Consider the following 17,771-nt stretch of genomic DNA (forward strand, 5'->3'; position numbering starts at 1 on the left):
ACTGTAGGTTAAGCTGAAGCGGGACACGTCCATAAAAGCTACATTCTGCCACTTAGCTCGGCCAATGAAGCCGTTCACGTGTCCACAGTTGTCTGAGGTGTTGGCAATTTTTGGTCAGTGGAAGCCGACACAATGGCATGCGTACCACCAGTCTAGTCCTCAGCAGACGACGACGAACTGTCGATGCAGGCATGTCCACACCAGCTGCAGTGCTCTAACCGCCGAGCCAACACTCTTGACGAACATGGTCTATCGGTTACGGCCACGCAGACAAGATGGCGGGCTTGCCGCGCTGTGGTCACTTGGAGTAACCCAGTCGCTGCGTACAGCTCTGGTTCCACAAAAGCATCATTGACGTTGCAGCTGCCGTGTTTGAGCTGCATTTTCATGGTATGACAAACCCATATCTACATCTACATTTATATTCCGCAAGCCACCCAACGGTGTGTGGCGGAGGGCACTTACGTGCCACTGTCATTACCTCCCTTTCCTGTTGGAGTCGCGTACGGTTCGCGGGAAGAACGACTGCCGGAAAGCCTCCGTGCGCTCTCGAATCACTCTAATTTTACATTCTTCATCTCCTAGGGAGATATAAGTAGGGCGAAGCAATATATTCGATACCTCATCCAGAAACGCACCCTCTCGAAACCTCGACAGCAAGTTACACTGCGATGCAGAGCGCCTCTCTTGCAGAGTCTGCCACTTGAGTTTGCTAAACATCTCCGTAACGCTGTCACGCTTACCGAATAACCCTGTGACGAAACGCGCCGCTCTTCTTTGGATCTTCTCGATCTCCTCTGTCAACCCGACGTGGTACGGATCCCACACTGATGAGCAACACTCAAGTATAGGTCGAAAGAGTGTTTTGTAAGCCACCTCCTTTGTTGATGGACTACATTTTATGGGGACCTCCCAGTGAATCTCAACCTGGCACCCTCCTTACCAACAATTAATTTTATATGATCATTCTTGGACACCGATCATTTGGCCCCAATCTAAATCACTCACATGCTGATATTGCGTCTTTTGACATCGATGATGCAGACCAATACTTGCTTGCACGCTTTCAACTTTCTTTGAAGGTTCTGACCGGTTACTAGAATGAGGGCGCTGATAGGCCTACTGCACGTCATCTCTCTGCAGTCTTTATTGCTTATTATGGTTCCACTCTTCTACACATTGTCCCATTTTAGAATGATTCGGACATGAGTCGTGGCGCACCAGTTCGATTTGCCTCTTTAGCAATTATCCTCCTTACCTCTACCATCATTTCATCATCATCATTATAATCATCATCGACTGAAAAGATTTGCAACTTGCCGGCCGAACTTCTCCAGGTGGGGACCATGAGCGCCATATGGCCATTTCCTTTCGTTTCAAATCTTTGGTTGCGGCCACTAAGAAGAATCATTAAAAGCTGGTAGCGGATGGTCGACATGTTTCGCTTGGTACTGGCCGCCATTCAAACAAGAGGGGATTGCAGTCCTTGAGACGGCACGAGCCCTGGTGTGCTCCTAGTGATAGTTGGGCGCTCGCTACGGACTTGATCGGCGAACGGGTGGAATACGGCTGTGATGCCGTGGTCTTTCGAAGCTCGTCGCAGCGAGAGGGCTCGCTGGCACAGGGCATAGTGGACGGAAACTTCTACTGGACATCTTGTGAGGAGCTATGGCTGGTGTGAGGTAGCAATGCGATGGCGACTTCACACCTGGAGCGTGAGCGTCCTGTGGATCCGGCTTGACTGGTCCGCGTGTTGCTTGCAGAGACTTCCTTTGTTAAATGGTAAGCTCTGATGTCCGCCACCCTGCTTTTTTTTCTTAGATAGGAAAAAATGGAGAGGTTCTAGGAACGTGTTGAGTGTAGTTATCCAGACTGTTATAAATTTTGTTCTGACACTTGTGAAATACTGTGTGCTGAATGCGGGCACTTTGTTGACTGAGATAGTCACGTTGTTAACTAATTACCTCCTTGTGTAAGACACTGCTTGGAGTCGTTGATACATTTAAATGGTTGTTTCAATTATTTCAAATGGCTCTGATCACTATGGGACCTAACTTCTAAGGTCATCAGTCCTCTAGAACGTAGAACTGTTTAAATCTAACTAGCCTAAGGACATTACACACATCCATGCCCGAGGCAGGATTCGAACCTGCGACCTTAGCGGCCGCGCGGTTACAAACTGTAGCGCCTAGAACCGCTCGGCCACAAGGCCGGCTTAAATGGTTGTTTTGAGTCGGTTGCATAATGAACACGGTAGTTTCTGAAGCGCAGGTAATTATATTTTGTTAATTAATGGAAATGTTAATGGGTTACTTTTAAACCTTATGCGTTTATCTGTTCTGAGGCTCTGCTTCTATTTATTCCATGTGTTCTAGGTTACTTATGTGCTTTTAAGTCCTAGAGCTTGTACTGATGGCTGACTAGCGTTATGCATGTCACGGCTTAGTGGTCTTTTGTAATTATTCCGTTACCTGATTCCAGTAGCTAGGGCCGCTAGATCTGGGCGTGATGCCTAAGTCTGTTGTTACTGTAATTCTGGAGACAATACATAGCCTTACTGACGTGACTGAATCCTTTAAGTGGCTCAGAAAGTAATTTATTTAACAGAATACTGTGAAAAGTTTTAATTGATTTTTAATTCTGTTAGTGTGTTGCAATTTTACTTTGCTGACTAATAACTGTTGTCACTGTAAGAGCAGTAATTTTCTGGATTTTAAAGTTAATTAAGTGTTTCAAGGTTTAAACGAGAAGTTGCGATTGACTTTTCTTCAGTAGTTTTATTGTTTAAGTCCATTGTGGACGTGATCAATAAAGGTGTAATTAAGATCATGTCTATTCTCTGCGAAATTTTATCCGTAGCAAATATGCTTTAAGGTACTGTATGTTTATCTGCTAAACCAGCTCTTCGCCACTCCAGCACTCAGCTCCTGCCTATCGCGACATTACAAGGCCATTCCTTCGCGGTGTTAACTACTTTCGCACACAGTAGTTAGTTTACGCAGTATTTACTATGTAAAACTACAACATGTTTTACTTTCCAAAATAATACAGAAAAACTGTGCAGATACAAAACAGATACACCTCAAAAGCAACAATGTAAATTGTGTCACATATTAGTAGCGTCGTGATATAATCGTGTAGCTATCAAAGAAACCAAATGCTAAGTCATCTTTAATGTCACAGAATGTACTTCAAATAAAGAATATCTTTTCAAGTAAACCAAAATGTTGCATTAAAATCTCATTAGCAGTACATGTTCTAACTATGTAATCGTGCAACTAACAAGCAAGGATGTACAAATAACAACACTGTGTCGTCTGTTCACTATAACAATGCATTCGTAATTTCTGTTTAAATAAGTTCTCTTAGTTCTTGACTGGATATTTTACTTCAAACATTGTTCCATGTTAACAGAATCTAAGTCTGAGAAAGCATACTAGTAATGAAAAGTGAAAAATTTCTTAGCAAAGGCTAAGTTAAAAAGCAGATTATCTTTCAATAAATGGTTTTACATGTGAAATGTAGTGTAATCCTTTTCTCTTCCTAGTACTCAGAGTTTCCACTTGAAAGCAATTCTCATGTTGTATACGTCGGTAAGGAATGCTAAAATTTTTCTCAAGGTTAGCGTCTGTGTTATTTTTCTCTGAGCCAGCCGGCGCACGTGGCTGCCTGCAGTGCGCGTCATTGTCTGGCTCTTTGTTGGCGCTCGTCGTTATTGGGATTTGGAGACCTAACTTCTACAAATTCGCCTTGTCGCAAGGGCCGTGCCCTGTTTGAATCCCGCCAGTTCTGATGAAATTCAGGTCTTTCGTTACGATTATATCGTCTGTCGTCTACAAAGGAAATTCTCTCTATAATTAGGTGCTAGCAATAAACAATAGCTACACTAATTACACAAACTACAAGGAAAAATCAGAAGATTCCAGTGAGGTATCCTCGGCTAAGGGTCGACATATGAAACGTCCCCTTAGAAAAATTAGTGAATTACTGTGCTGGTAAACCCCTTACATTATTTGATTTTCAAACAGCTGAGCAAAACTGAACGTACTTAGACGTTTCTCTCTTTACTTATTCTGATCATCACTAAACTGACACACAATATTTTTAGCGCAACGCAATCTGACTTTCAAAAATCCCTACGAAAGAATGGCCCTGACTAACAATAATCTATACCTTTCATGAATCACTTACCTCACAAAAATTTTCATTACTCGAACTGCTGCAATACAGCGAGCGCCAATACTGCCAACTAAATAAAAGATTCTAACTACCGAAGTCACTAACTACTGATAGGCATAGTTAGCAAATGATAGATTTTGATAAAGAACAAACAATGTATTTACCTTAATAGTGTTCAAAAATCATAATACATCTATCAGTTCATGACATTCAGTCTTACAAATTTACTGTTTCCCATGGACACACGTCCAGATCATCCGCTCTCAAAACTCCGCCATCTCTCTCCCCACATCCACCACTGCTGGCGGCTCACCTCCAACTACGCAACACTGTGCGCTGTTAACAGCCAACTGCCCAACACTACAATAGCGAATATTACAACAATGACAACCAGCCACAGACTACACGCAGCACATCCAGTGATTTTCATACAGAGCGCTACATGGCGTTACCAATATAAAACCTAAACAGCCTACTTACAAAATTCTTTGGGTCAGACCTTACAGATGTGTTGTGATAAAAATACTGATCTTCTCGAACACTACTGTGTAATTATTAAAGTGGATAGCACAGCTAAAATAACGGCGAAATGATGACACTTTGTTAGCAGAGGCAAGGGGGAAGTGACTCCGGTTAATTAACCCCTTTGGCTAAATTGCGGTTCATCCGGAGCCCGTCTTGCCTCGCTCGCGTCAGTCTGAGCTAACGACGGGCGGATATCTTATCCCAGCCAGAAGCCCCGAGGCGGTCTGAAGAGTACACGCCGGAGTTGGAAGCCAGCAAGTGCCCCTACCCCACGCGTCCCCCAAATCTCGCCCACCAAGCGCGACCCACTAAACGGGCCGGAGCGCGGCTGTATTTGCAGATGCCGGAGATTACGTCTGACGCGCGCTGCCTCGCTATCGGCGCACGCCGCCCGCCAATCAAGCGTTATGTCGTTCTTTCCCAGTCGGCGTAATGCGTGCGCCCACACTGCTCGAGTACCGCCGTATATTAGTAGCGCGCGTTATCGTGTAATTCCGCACCCGAGCCGGATCGGCCGTCACTATTATCTGGGGGAAGCCAGGGCAATTAGTGCCTCGACAGCGTCCCTGGTTCCAGAACATGATTAATTTTGGCTCGAAACAAGATTAAAGAAGGTCAGCGAACCCTCGACGATTCATATTTTACTGCGCAAACCGAACCTTTATTTGCGAAGCGAGTGTCGTTGCGCAGTTGCTGAGACACTTTGTAAGCTTCCAGGAGATTTTACTTTTATTTGCGTGAGTCCATGGCCCAAGGCGTAGTCTTTCTAATCAGAAGTATCTCGACAGCTATTACTATACATTAATATGGATACAGGGTGTTTCCGTAAGAGCGTGCAAAAATGTAACAGGATATAGAGAATGCTCCGGTGAAAAATTTGATGAGGGAACGTAGGGTCAGGGAAGCCAGCTTAAGGAGATATGAAAGTAAACTTGTCTACCACTTCGTCTAGCATTACTGTTTTTCATCTTATTTGCAACTAACATGCTTACAACTTTACATGTCCTGTGGTGTTTATTTACATGTACATTCTTTATTTCCTGCAAGGAAATGAGGGTGACGAGCCTGATTATTCTGTTTACCTTACTTGTCCATAACGTGGCTCTGTTGTATCGTATTTACATTGCCCCATGACAGAACATGGCAACGGCCTTGCCGCAGTGGATACACCGGTTCCCGTCCGATCACCGAAGTTAAGCGCTGTCGGGCGTGGCCTGCACTTGGATGGGTGACCATACGAGCCGCCATGCGCTATTGCCATTTTTCGGGGTGCACTCAGCCTCGTGACTCCAATTGAGGAGCTACTTGACCGAATAGTGGCGGTTCCGGTCAAAGAAAACCATCATAACGACCGGGAGAGCGGTGTGCTGACCACACGCCCCTCCTATCCACACCCTCATCTAAGGATGACACGGCGGTCGGATGGTCCCCATGGGCCACTTGTAGCCTGAAGACGGAGTACATGACAGAACGTGCTAAGAATCAACGACAGATCCATTCATTACTCAGTGCTATTCAGAGACGTGAAGTACTTTACAATAGGGGCAGTACTGGTACAGTTCTGCAGAACTCACTGACATGCACCTTGTGTATCCGGAATACGTTGCAATGCTCTCGCTGCTGAAAGGCTGTATACAGAACCATTTCCTAACTAGTATCTTCCGCTACGACGAGTGTTTATTTCTCTCGTTCGACGAATGTGGGAGACCGGTTCATTGTAAGGAAGAAACGATGGACCTGGCAACATGGGGACCACTTGCACACCCGAGTTTGAAGAGGGAGTGCTGGAACGTATTGCAGCGGACCGCACTACAAATACTCTTCGTACTGCACGTTAAATGGGCGCTGCACATACTAACGTGTTCCGAGTCCTCCACGAACAACAATTACATCCATGTCATCCACAACGAAACCAAGCAATGCTTCTGACTGACTTTGCACGAAGAGTCTAATTGTGTCAGTGGTTGCTCCAACAATGGATTCATCGACCAGGTTTCCTACAAATTGTGCTGCCTACTGACGAGGCCTCATTTGATCTCGATGACAATTCGAATAGCAGGAATAGCCACGTGTGAGATGAGAAAAACCCTCACGCTATAGTAGAGTTTTACCATCAAGTACTTTTAGCTGTGAATGTCTGGACCAGCATTTTAGGTGACAATCTCATTAGGCCATATCTTCTACCTGGCCGGCTAAACACCTGTGCTTGAGGTTCGTGCAAAGACTTTTACCTGAAGTTTTGGAGAACGTACCCTGGGTGTTCGTGAAATGATGTGAATACAAGATGACGGCGCGCAGCCTCACTTCAGACTGGGTGTTCGCAGCCGTCTCTGTGATGTTTAACCTGGTCACTAGATTGGAAGGGGGGGTCCTATTCCATGGCCTGCAAGGTCACCTGACGCGAATCCCCTTGATTGTTTCCTATTGGGATATCTAAAGTCACTTGTGTAGGAGACCCCAGTGGATACCCGACGATGGAATTAGTTGCCAGAATTGTAGCTGCCTGTGATGTGATTTGAAACACAAAATGGTTCAAATGGCTCTGAGCACTATGGGACTCAACTGCTGAGGTCATTAGTCCCCTAGAACATAGAACTAGTTAAACCTAACTAACCTAAGGACATCACACACATACATGCCCGAGGCAGGATTCGAACCTGCGACCGTAGCGGTCTTGCGGTTCCAGACTGCAGCGCCTTTAACCGCACGGCCACTTCGGTCGGCTTTGAAACACACCAGGGATGTTTGTCAGGGTACGTTAGAATCTTGTTCGTCGATGTCATGCTCGTATTGATGTTGATAGCCTTCGGTTTCAGCACTTTTTATAAGGTACAGAACAAACGGTACGTTCCTTGAGTCAGTGATGTCATTTGTAGTTAACTGTAACTAATGTAAATAAGAAGGTACACAGTAATATGATTTTATCCCTATCATCTGCTTAAGCTGGCTTCTGCGAACCCAAGTTCCCTATCTCAAATTGTTCAGTAGAGCATCCTCTAAGTGTTGCTAAATTTTTGCACGTTCTTACGGAAACACCCCATATATCAAGCCTTCACTTTCAACATGACTTCAACAATGCTGGCCACGAATTCAGTGAGGTGTCTGAATGTCTGTGAAGGAACGACAGTCCATTCCCCTTCAGAAGACGGCCGGCCGCTGTGGCCGAGCGGTCTACGCTCTTCAGTCCGGAACCGCGCTACTGCTACGGTCGCAGGTTCGAATCCTGCCACGTGCATGGATGTGTGTGATGTCCTTAGTTTAGTTAGGTTTAAGTAATTCTAAGTCTAGGGGACTGATGACCTCAGATGTTAAGTCCCATAGTACTTTGAGCCATTTGAACAATTTTTCAAAAGGTGAAACCAGAGGAACTAGTGATGTTGGACGCCGGACGCTGTGGCCGAGTGGTTATAGGCGCTTCAGTCTGGAACCGCGCGACCGCTACGGACGCAGGTTCGAATCCTGCCTCGGGCATGGATGTGTGTGATTTCCTTAGGTAAGGTTTAAGTAGTTCTAAGTTCAAGCGGACTGATGACCTCAGATGTTAAGTCCAATAGTGCTGAGAGCCATTTGAACCATTTTGATGTTGAACGTTGGGGTTTTGGAGCGATGTCAGCAAATCCCAAAGACGCTTCACTGAGTTCTAGTCGGCACTCTGTGGATATCAGTCCATTGCAGGAACGCCATAATTTAAAAGATGCTGCTTTGTGATATGGTACAGTGTCATGCTGATTCAACCATTGTCTCTGAAATGTCCTTCCACTGTTTTGCTGTAACTTTTTTTCATATGCTTCCGCCTTTAGAGTTTTCGTAAGAACAGTAAGACGATCACACCTCAACTACGAAAAGCATCCCTCTACCTTAACACGACCTCCTCACTGTTGCCACTACACAGGATGGCAGCTAACGTTCTCCAGGCATTCGCCGTAGGTTATAACGTGGTTCCTCACTACGAATCACTCGTTTCCAGGCATTCAGTGTCCACTTGCGTCGCTCTTTACGCCGCCTCATGCGTCGCTTACAAGGGGACCGTCAGGACTGTCGCTCACCGATGTGGGTATTATGGTGTGTAGGGCTCGAGTAAGACTACAACATAAGTAAGTTACGACTGCTGATATTTTTAAAAATATCGGGAATACGATATCGTTATTGGCCCTCGATATATCGGAAGGATGCATCGATTTATCGATTTCTCGACAGTGTGAAGTATCGATCTACCGACTAGTAAAAACACCAGCTGCACATTACAACAATACTTCTGGTTTTAGAGCTGTTGATTTAAATATTGATTTATAATTAGATTCTGTACATCAACGAACCAGCAGCCTACTTAACCCTCTTAGAGAAAGAACTGAAAGGAAAACGATGCACGTTCACGTTTGGCGACATCCACTTTGCTAACGATGGTAACTGCATGTACGTGGCAGAATGGAAGGTGTCTGAGGGTCTGTCGTTCGGTTTCGTCACATATCGCAACTGTCCGGAACATTTCATGTCGACTTCCTTGCTTTTCCATTTCTGCAGATGTCAGGGACCTAGCAGTTGTTATGCCAAAATTGCTTGGTGAAGTTAAAAGATGTAGTTTCTGTTGATGGCACCGAGCGTCGATTACTTCATAATTTCCCCTTACACCAATCTTGGCCATTTAGATTTTTGTTCAACATTTTCAGTAAATGTTTTTGAAGAATGCCGATGTGAAGAAATAGCACAGAAGTTACGTTAAAAATGATGTTCTTAGCGTAGCTGGTGAGCTATTTCTTCACATCCGTAATTTTGTTCCATTCACACCGCCACCGTCCCCGTGCAGTCGGACTTCTTTTGTTCCATCTCTACTTGCTTCACACAATCAAAGCGAAAAACTGGACGTCATGAAAGGTCACAAACTAGTAAGACTCCTTTACACAGCGCAAGTAAAATTATATTCTACTACAATTTCGAAAGAACAGTTTAAAATATTTACTGAAAATTGCGAAAAAATTGTAATATAAAATAAAAATATCGGCACTCGATATTGTTATCTCGATGTCGATATATCGAGGTAGCGGATAGGAAATGCCGCTGATATACATCGACATCTTTCAGTACAAATATCTGTAAACAGATATTTTATCACCAGCACTATGACCCGCCAGGTTAGACGAGAGAGCTAATTCGCTGCTACCTGGACTCCGGTAGACTCGCCGACCCCGGATCGAATCTGCCCGGCAGATTAAAGACAAGGGCCGGTGTGCCGGCCAGCCTGGATGTGGTTTTTAGGCGGTTTTCCACATCCCATTATGTGAATACTGGCCTGGTCTCCATATCCCGCCTCAGTTACACGACTCACAGACATTTGAAAACGTTCGCACCATTCCATGGCTTGCACTAGAAACATATACATAGGGTACACTAATTCCATCCTGGGGATATGGGATGGCGACAGGAAGGGCATCTGGCCACCCTCTGACGCTAGCATCACCACATCCATAGTACTCGTAACACGACTGACCCCACATTGAAGTGGGACAAAGGCCCAAAGGAAATGATGATTATCATCAGCCCTACTATAAGTAGGAAGACGCAACTCTCAACCGTTTTCGAGAAAATCGAGTTCGAAAACTTTAGATTTCCTTATATACTGCGATGTTCGCTAATATGCAACGACTCCGCAGTCGAGCGAGTAAGTTTTTAATTTCATAAACGCACCATCTCCGGATCGAATCTTGCTGCCAGCACTACATCTTTTTGTGACTTACAGTAATATTCGGTGCCACGCATCAAAACGTGTGGTACGCTGCGAAGCTAATGTAATTATCGGGAACCGTTTATGATTGTAAATCAAGCTTCTTTGCTGCAATAACCACACTGGAAAAAACCACGGACATACGAAAAAGCGGCGTTCATTACACCTGCCGTATGTTGCGATAATTATTGTTTTCCATATTTATACCATCAGTGTCACCCTTTGTGTCGCGATAGTTATTTTTTTCCATGTTTCTACGATCAGTACCATCCTGCTTCGAGTAGTGTTGCGTAGGTTACGTGTTATACCTGCCACAAATGTAGCTAGAGCAATGCGAATAAAATGACTACACTGATTTGACTAAATGTTTTCGTTTATCCTAATTTAGAAAAAAATACTTTTTCCTTTCTTCATATTAAAGATTTTGAAAAAAGTGAATGAATGATTAGAGACTTCTAATTTTCGTGTTCACAATAAACGTGTTGCTAGAATTATGTAGGACTGAAAAATGAGCTACCGGCAGCGACATTCGATCCACAGACCTAAGGCATATAAAGCTAAGTGCTTACTCGCTCCGCTGCGGATCCCGTGAACACTAGCGGCCCCACAAAGCGTACAGCAAAAGCACGCCGATAATATTCAAACTCGATTTTCTCAAAAACGGTTGGAAGTTGCATCTTCCTGCTTATATATTTTCAAGTCCTAATAGGGCCCTACACGCCCCACCAACATGAATCACGTCGATGGTAAGTTCGTACTGTCTCCTCGTTAGCACTGACTACAGAACTTTGCGGTTCTTGAGGAAATACTCGACCATTGTACCCCTTTCTGGTAACTGTCTACATATATTGTGCTAGATGGACTGCTAGTACCACTTCGGGACTCAAGGGTGGCTCCTTCTGCTGATTTCATGAATTTTTCATTTTTTATTTTATTTTATTTATTTATCTATTTTCATTCAACCTCTGCAACGTCCGATTGTCCCTGTCTGTCAGTACAGGAGGTCTGCCTGAACTTGGTTTAGTTTCTTCACTTTTCCATTCCACAATCGCTTGGGCAGCTTTAGAAGTATTGAAATGTCATCCAGCGACTAGTTCACGTTCTAAGTCACTGTGTACCCTTACCAACCACTCCTGGGGGTATTGATTCTCTACTGTCAATGCACATTCACCAACTTCTTTAATACTGGCGTCTCTCCTCTCGTGACATTTATTGGTCAGATCCGCATTAGTTACAGGCGTCTGCATATTAGTAATCAGGTAGCGTATTTCTTTGCCTACGGTTTCGTCTCTTAATTCAAATGGCTCTGAGCACTATGGGACTTAAATTCTGAGGTCATGAGTCCCCTAAAACTTAGAACTACTTAAACCTAACTAACCTAAGGGCATCACACACATCCATGACCGAGGCAGGATTCGAACCTGCGACCTTAGCGATCGCGCGGTTCCAGACTGTAGCGCCTAGAACCGCTCGTCCACCTCGGCCGGCGTTTCGTCTCTTAATGGTGGAGACATCATTAGAGATATAAATATTCGCACTACAGATTCAAACTAAAAAATGCTCATCAAGCCGAACGGTTCACACATATACACGCAGTATTCGAGCGGGACATCATTAGACAGCTGCATAATGTCACGGAGTCGCGACGACCTGTGTTAAGGAGCATAAGGAAAAGAAGAGCAGTAGTTGTCCGGGGCCGGCCGCTGTGGCCGAGCGGTTCTAGGCGCTTCAATCGGGAACCGCGCTGCTGCTGCGATCTGAGGTTCGAATCCTGCCTCGGGCATGGCTGTGTGTGATGTCCTTATGTTAGTTAGGTTTAAGTAGTTCTAAGTCTAGGGGACGGATGACCACAGATGTTAAGTCCCATAGTGCTTAGAGCCAATTGAATTGTTGTCCGAGAAATTCTGATGAAGCTGCAGAAGCAGGTCATGTACTTGGACCAGGGAAACAATGAAATTCATTTCTCCAACTGCTATGGTTTTAAGAAGGTCAAATTATCACTATGCTATTACGTATAGAGAGAGACGGTTGAAATTCAATAAAAGTACACTCCCGGTGCCCGCAAGGTTTTCTTTGCGTGCTGTTGCGTGATGAAAGATGGGAAGTAAACAAGGTGAATCATGAAACAGCTGTTGGTAGTGAATCACAACGCTCGTTCATAATTTCCTATGCTTCGTAATACTGAACTCTGCTGGCATTTCGGTTCATTCGCGCCAGTTTTAACCTGTGCTGTTAGACCTCAACCTAACCTCAACCTCGAAAATCGTGACGTGTTCGGAAGAAAAGTCAAACATTTACGACAACAAACATTATTATACCGTTTCTGTTCGTTTGACTTGCAGAAATTTAAACTTCGCTTCCTCTTATTTTTGTTGATGTTCTTCTTATCGCATTCCCGTTGGAGCTCGCTCCGCTTTTCATTTCGGTCCACGCCATTTCTTCCGGTGACATACTTGCTTTGGTTAGGCATCTTCATCTCAGATTTGCCTTTATTGAGCCTAGCCACCGTAATTTGGGTTTTCCACGTTGTCTCTGACCTTCGACAACGAGATTATGGGCTGAGCTGATGACAGAGAAAATAACAAGCCAGCATGAGCTGTTCTAGCAAAAATTTTACGTTTGACTACGCATATTTGCTTCTGGGATTTTACTTTTGACGGTGCCTTATGGTGTAGAAGCTTTAAGCATTTGATGGTGAGATAAGGTAGTTCCGAAACATGTTGTGCTAAAAATGTCTTACGTATGACAACATTCTCAGAACCAAATAATGACATAGTTATATGATGACATCACAATAGATGGACTGAAGTAGGTGCTATCGTATGATATGTCCATGCCAACGAAGTCTCCGTTTTTGCATCTTCCCACTGGTTGAAGCCACTCCAGGTGGTTGTATTGTTGATGTCGTTGAGCAGGAAAACGCCTAATAATCTTCTTAGTATCAGCATTTCCATAACATGTACTGAGTGTTCAGCACTTACAGCGGTGGGCCAGCACTCGTTATCATATAATGCAACTGGCCTCACCATCGTGCAGTGTATCTTTAATCTTAGGAGAATAGACAATTTACGCTCTACTGTTACGTATCAGTCCTACTGCAGCCAAGGAAATCGTGGTATATTCGGGAAAAAATCCAAATATTTGCGACAGTCAAGATAAAAGCACTGAGTGTTCTTCATTGACAACCGTATACTACCACACGATTAGATTCAACAAACGATAAAGAACTGCCAACGATGTCACGCAATGGAAGAGCTGCTGACACCGCAAGTGCACTTTTGCTTTTAGGCTAAAGCACACTTCCCATGTTCGCGTCTGTTTGTGCTCTTGAATATATGCTATAGTGCAAAAAAACTTTAACAGAAAAGAAGGATTAAAATTAGGTTAAAGCAAACATCGTTAACGGTACCTACTTCTAGCTCCGTTACATAGGTGTACGTTACTTAGGCAGTGGTTTGATGAAGTCACGTCGCGTTAGTTGCGTGGATACGTATAATGAATTCAGCTTGCTAAGCCTGTATTTATAGCGTATCATGATGTCAGCGTCAGGAGGTAGAAGTCAGGCACAGAAATATGGCTTGGACCTCGAAATAACGCTCATGAAAAAAAATCCTTAAGGATCGCAGATACCGGGAATGAAACTCTACGTCGCGTAATCGCGGAAGCACATCCTTGTTCCGGTCCCCAAGCCAGAGAGCGAAAGGCACACGCAATCCTGTACGTGACGTAACTGTACCTAGTCAGCCAAGGAACTGGATAAACACTGCAGTAGCAAAACTCATGGCATAGCGATATGGGCGTATGCTGATGGCGGTAGTATCGCGTACTCAAGATATAAAAGGGCAGTGCACTGGCGGGGATGTCATTTATGCTCAAATGTTTCAAGTGGAAAGGTTTCCGATGCGCTTATGGACGCACCACGGGAATTAACAGACTGAACCCTGATCGGTAGTTGGAGCCAGACGCAAGGGGTATTCAATTTTGGAAATTTTTGAGATCGGCAATGTGAAGAATGTGCCGAAAATACCAAATTCAAGGCATTACCTCTACGGGCAAAGCAGTGCCCGACGGCCTACACTTAACGACATAAAGCAGGTGCGTTTGCTTAGAGATGTCAGCACCAACAGACAAGAATCACTGCGTGAGATAACCGCAGAAATCAATGTGGGACGTACGACGAAAGCTTCCGATAGGACAGTGCGGCGAAATTTGGAAACAGTGGTCTGTGGTAGCAGACGACCGGCACGAGTGCCTTTTCTGTCAGCACAATATGGCCTGCAGCGCTACACCTGGGCTACTGACCATAATGTTTGGACTCCCAGACGACTGGAAAATCGTGGCCGAATTGTTTATCTTTGTATCTTATTTTACCTTGTCTGAAACAAGCAAATATTGAGTCTCTAGTATTGGTATCTGATTGTGTGCCCGTGTATAGTTTTATTATGCAGAAATAAGATGCACGTGAACGGTGGAATCAGTGTACCTCAGAGATAAAACTTACGTTGACATAGAAAAACCATTGGCCCAGTTTGTCAACAACTGCAACAGCTGCGAGCGGCGATTGCCGCCTGTAACATAATGGTTGTCATTTGTTCCTATATGCGTTCTTTCTTAGTGCGATGTGTTTCTTTTACGGAGTGTCTGCAGCAAAATGGGAAATTTCTTAAGAACCTGATCAGACTGTTATGATCCTGCATAGCGGAGTCAATAGGGAAATTCATCGTGAACGTGTGAACGTACTCAGAAGTGTGTAGACTACCTCGCACGCTTTGAACCACACGAAAATGTGCTTACGATACAAATTGCTCATTCCAATAATGGTAGTACGAGCAAAACTGCGCGTCTTTCTGCGAGAGACATTTCAATGCTCAAATCTAAGAGAGGGACTTTGGTAATCCGAAGAATATTGTAAGACCAAAAACACACATATTTCAATTTTATGACTTGTTGCTGTATTTTCCTCTGCTTAAAATAATTACGCTGTTTGAACCACAACTATTCTCTGATAACCTGACAATATTGCACAGCTATTTAGCCCTCAAATTGCAGATGTGAGACTTCAGTATGTTGGTCAATGCACAGTGAAACAGAACAAATGCACATCCGACTAAAGCCACCTTTTCACATGCAACATCACTTCTGCATTCAAGCTGTCCAGTCCAAATGGCATACTAATTTCATTTTAAGGGGATCCTATTGGTATGTCTCTGTCACAACCTATCTTTTCCCAAGCTTAATGGAACATAGGCTTTTACTTTGGGGCGGAAAGTTAAGTGTATAACATGGAACGAAGTTTGATGATGAAATGACGATAGTGCACTTTTGCTTGTCGGATTCGCAATGCACTCTTCCCATGAAGAGATTATATTGCCACCAAGAGGTGGATAATGTTTTATAGCGTTTGGTGGAAATATCCTGAGCGTAACATTCTTGTCTGGAAAACTTTCATCACAAGAAATCTTTCATCTAACAAAGTACGATCTTTATGGTATGACCAGGAATGACGCCAGCAGATAACAGATGCGTTTTGCATACGAATGGATTATACCACTGCTTCTGAAATGATGGTTTATATTCTAAGCGCATTTTCTAGCAGTTGTGAGCATTCGAGGTCACACACTTCCCGTGTCGCTATGGAACGGCACAGCCGTATCCTACCGGAACCACACTGCACTTGTGCGTAACGATGAACCGACATCATCCTTCCACCCACTTCTATGCTCGACTGTCTGTCACTTCGTTGCTCTGAGTTAGCGGAAGGCATACTGGACGGAGACTGCTTCCAAGAAAGGAGAATGAACCGGGGAGAAAATTCTTACTTAACGCTCAGCAGTGGAAGTCTAGATATGTCTACGTCTGAATCTAAATATGTACTCCCCAAGCTACCTTTTTGTGTGTGGTGGAGGGTACTTTGTAAAGCAGTGTCACTCCCCCCTTTTCATGTATGTCCCGCAGAAAGAACGATTTCTGGTAAGCCTCCTTGTGGGCTAGAATCTGATTTTGTCTACATGGACTTCGCGTGTGGTATACCTGGGAGAAAGTAATGTATCTGTTGACTTTTCTAGGAGAGTACGCTCTCGGGATTTTAACAGCAGACCATACCGTAATGCAGAACGTCTCTCTTGCAGCGTCTGCCACTGGAGTTGACTGAACATTTCTGCGACGCTTTCACGCTTACTAAATGAACCTGTAACGAAACGTGCTGCTCTTCTTTGGATCTTCTGTATTTCCTTAACAATCTTATTTGGTATGGAGACCATACTGACGAGTACTATTAAATTATTGGTCGAAAGAGTGTTTTGTGAGCTACTCTCTCTGTTGATGGACTACATTTCCTCAGGATTCTTCCACTGAATGTCAGTCTTGTGCCAAATCTTATGTGATCCTTACACTTGGAATCTCAGCACATACATACTCCTAGATATGTTGTGGGGGTAACTACTTCCTGTGATTGTACATTAAATGTATTCTAAACTGCGAATAAGGACAACCATCAGCTGTAGAACAGAATGACGACAGTGAAAATTTGTGCCCGACCGGGTCACAAACCCGGTTTTCCTCACTTATCGCGAGCGGTCGCCTTATCATTTGGTTATCCTTGCGTGACACACGGCCAGACCAAAACTTCCTTATATCGTCACCCACGCGTCCATGACCTGTACTAGTACATCCATTACATATGTCCAAAGGATTTGCATCGTAATCAGAATAACAGAGGCACTGCAATGTCGTATATTTCCAGTGATTGTTTTGCAGTCGTGCAATCAAGTAATAAAGAGTCTTTCTGGCTATATATTCGCAATACGTTACTTCTGTTTACTGAGGGGCAGCTGTCAATCCCTGCACCAAGCACTTCATTTGTCTACAATCTTCTAGCCTTGCGACTTCTCTTTATACAACATCATACGTGAAAAATCTCAAGTCAACTTCAGAACGTTCTCTACTACGTCATTTATACATATTGTGAAAATTAATTGTTCTATAAGACTTCCTTAGGGCACATTTGAAATTACTTTTTCGTCTAAAGACTTCTTTCAGTTCAGAATAACATGTGTATCCTGTATGCTCTAAACTCTTCAATCCACGTCACACAGTTTGTATGATTTTCCGTGCGTTCGTATTTTGCTCATTAGGCGGCAGTGCAGAACAGTATCAAACGCCTTCGGGAAGGCAATGAACGTGGCATCAACGTGGAAGCCTGTATCTACTGCTCTCGTGGTCTCGTGAACGAACAGACAGATTTTTGTTTTCGGAACCCACCTTTATTACTTCAGAGGAGAATTTCGTACTTCAGAAACGTCATGATACGCGAGCAAAAAACACGTTTTACTGGTATCATTTGTTAGCG

General features: G+C 44.1%; 1 protein-coding gene and 1 pseudogene across 1 annotated transcript in view; both read left to right on the forward strand.

The window, feature by feature from the left end:
• LOC126456531 (extracellular serine/threonine protein CG31145-like) overlaps positions 1 to 17,771 on the forward strand; it is an 847,422-nt gene that overhangs the window by 39,269 nt on the left and 790,382 nt on the right. The window lies entirely within an intron of this gene.
• On the forward strand, positions 5,847 to 5,964 carry LOC126459513 (5S ribosomal RNA; annotated as a pseudogene).

Source organism: Schistocerca serialis, chromosome 2 (genome assembly GCF_023864345.2).
Source record: "Schistocerca serialis cubense isolate TAMUIC-IGC-003099 chromosome 2, iqSchSeri2.2, whole genome shotgun sequence".
NCBI classification, from domain to species: Eukaryota; Metazoa; Arthropoda; class Insecta; order Orthoptera; family Acrididae; genus Schistocerca; species Schistocerca serialis.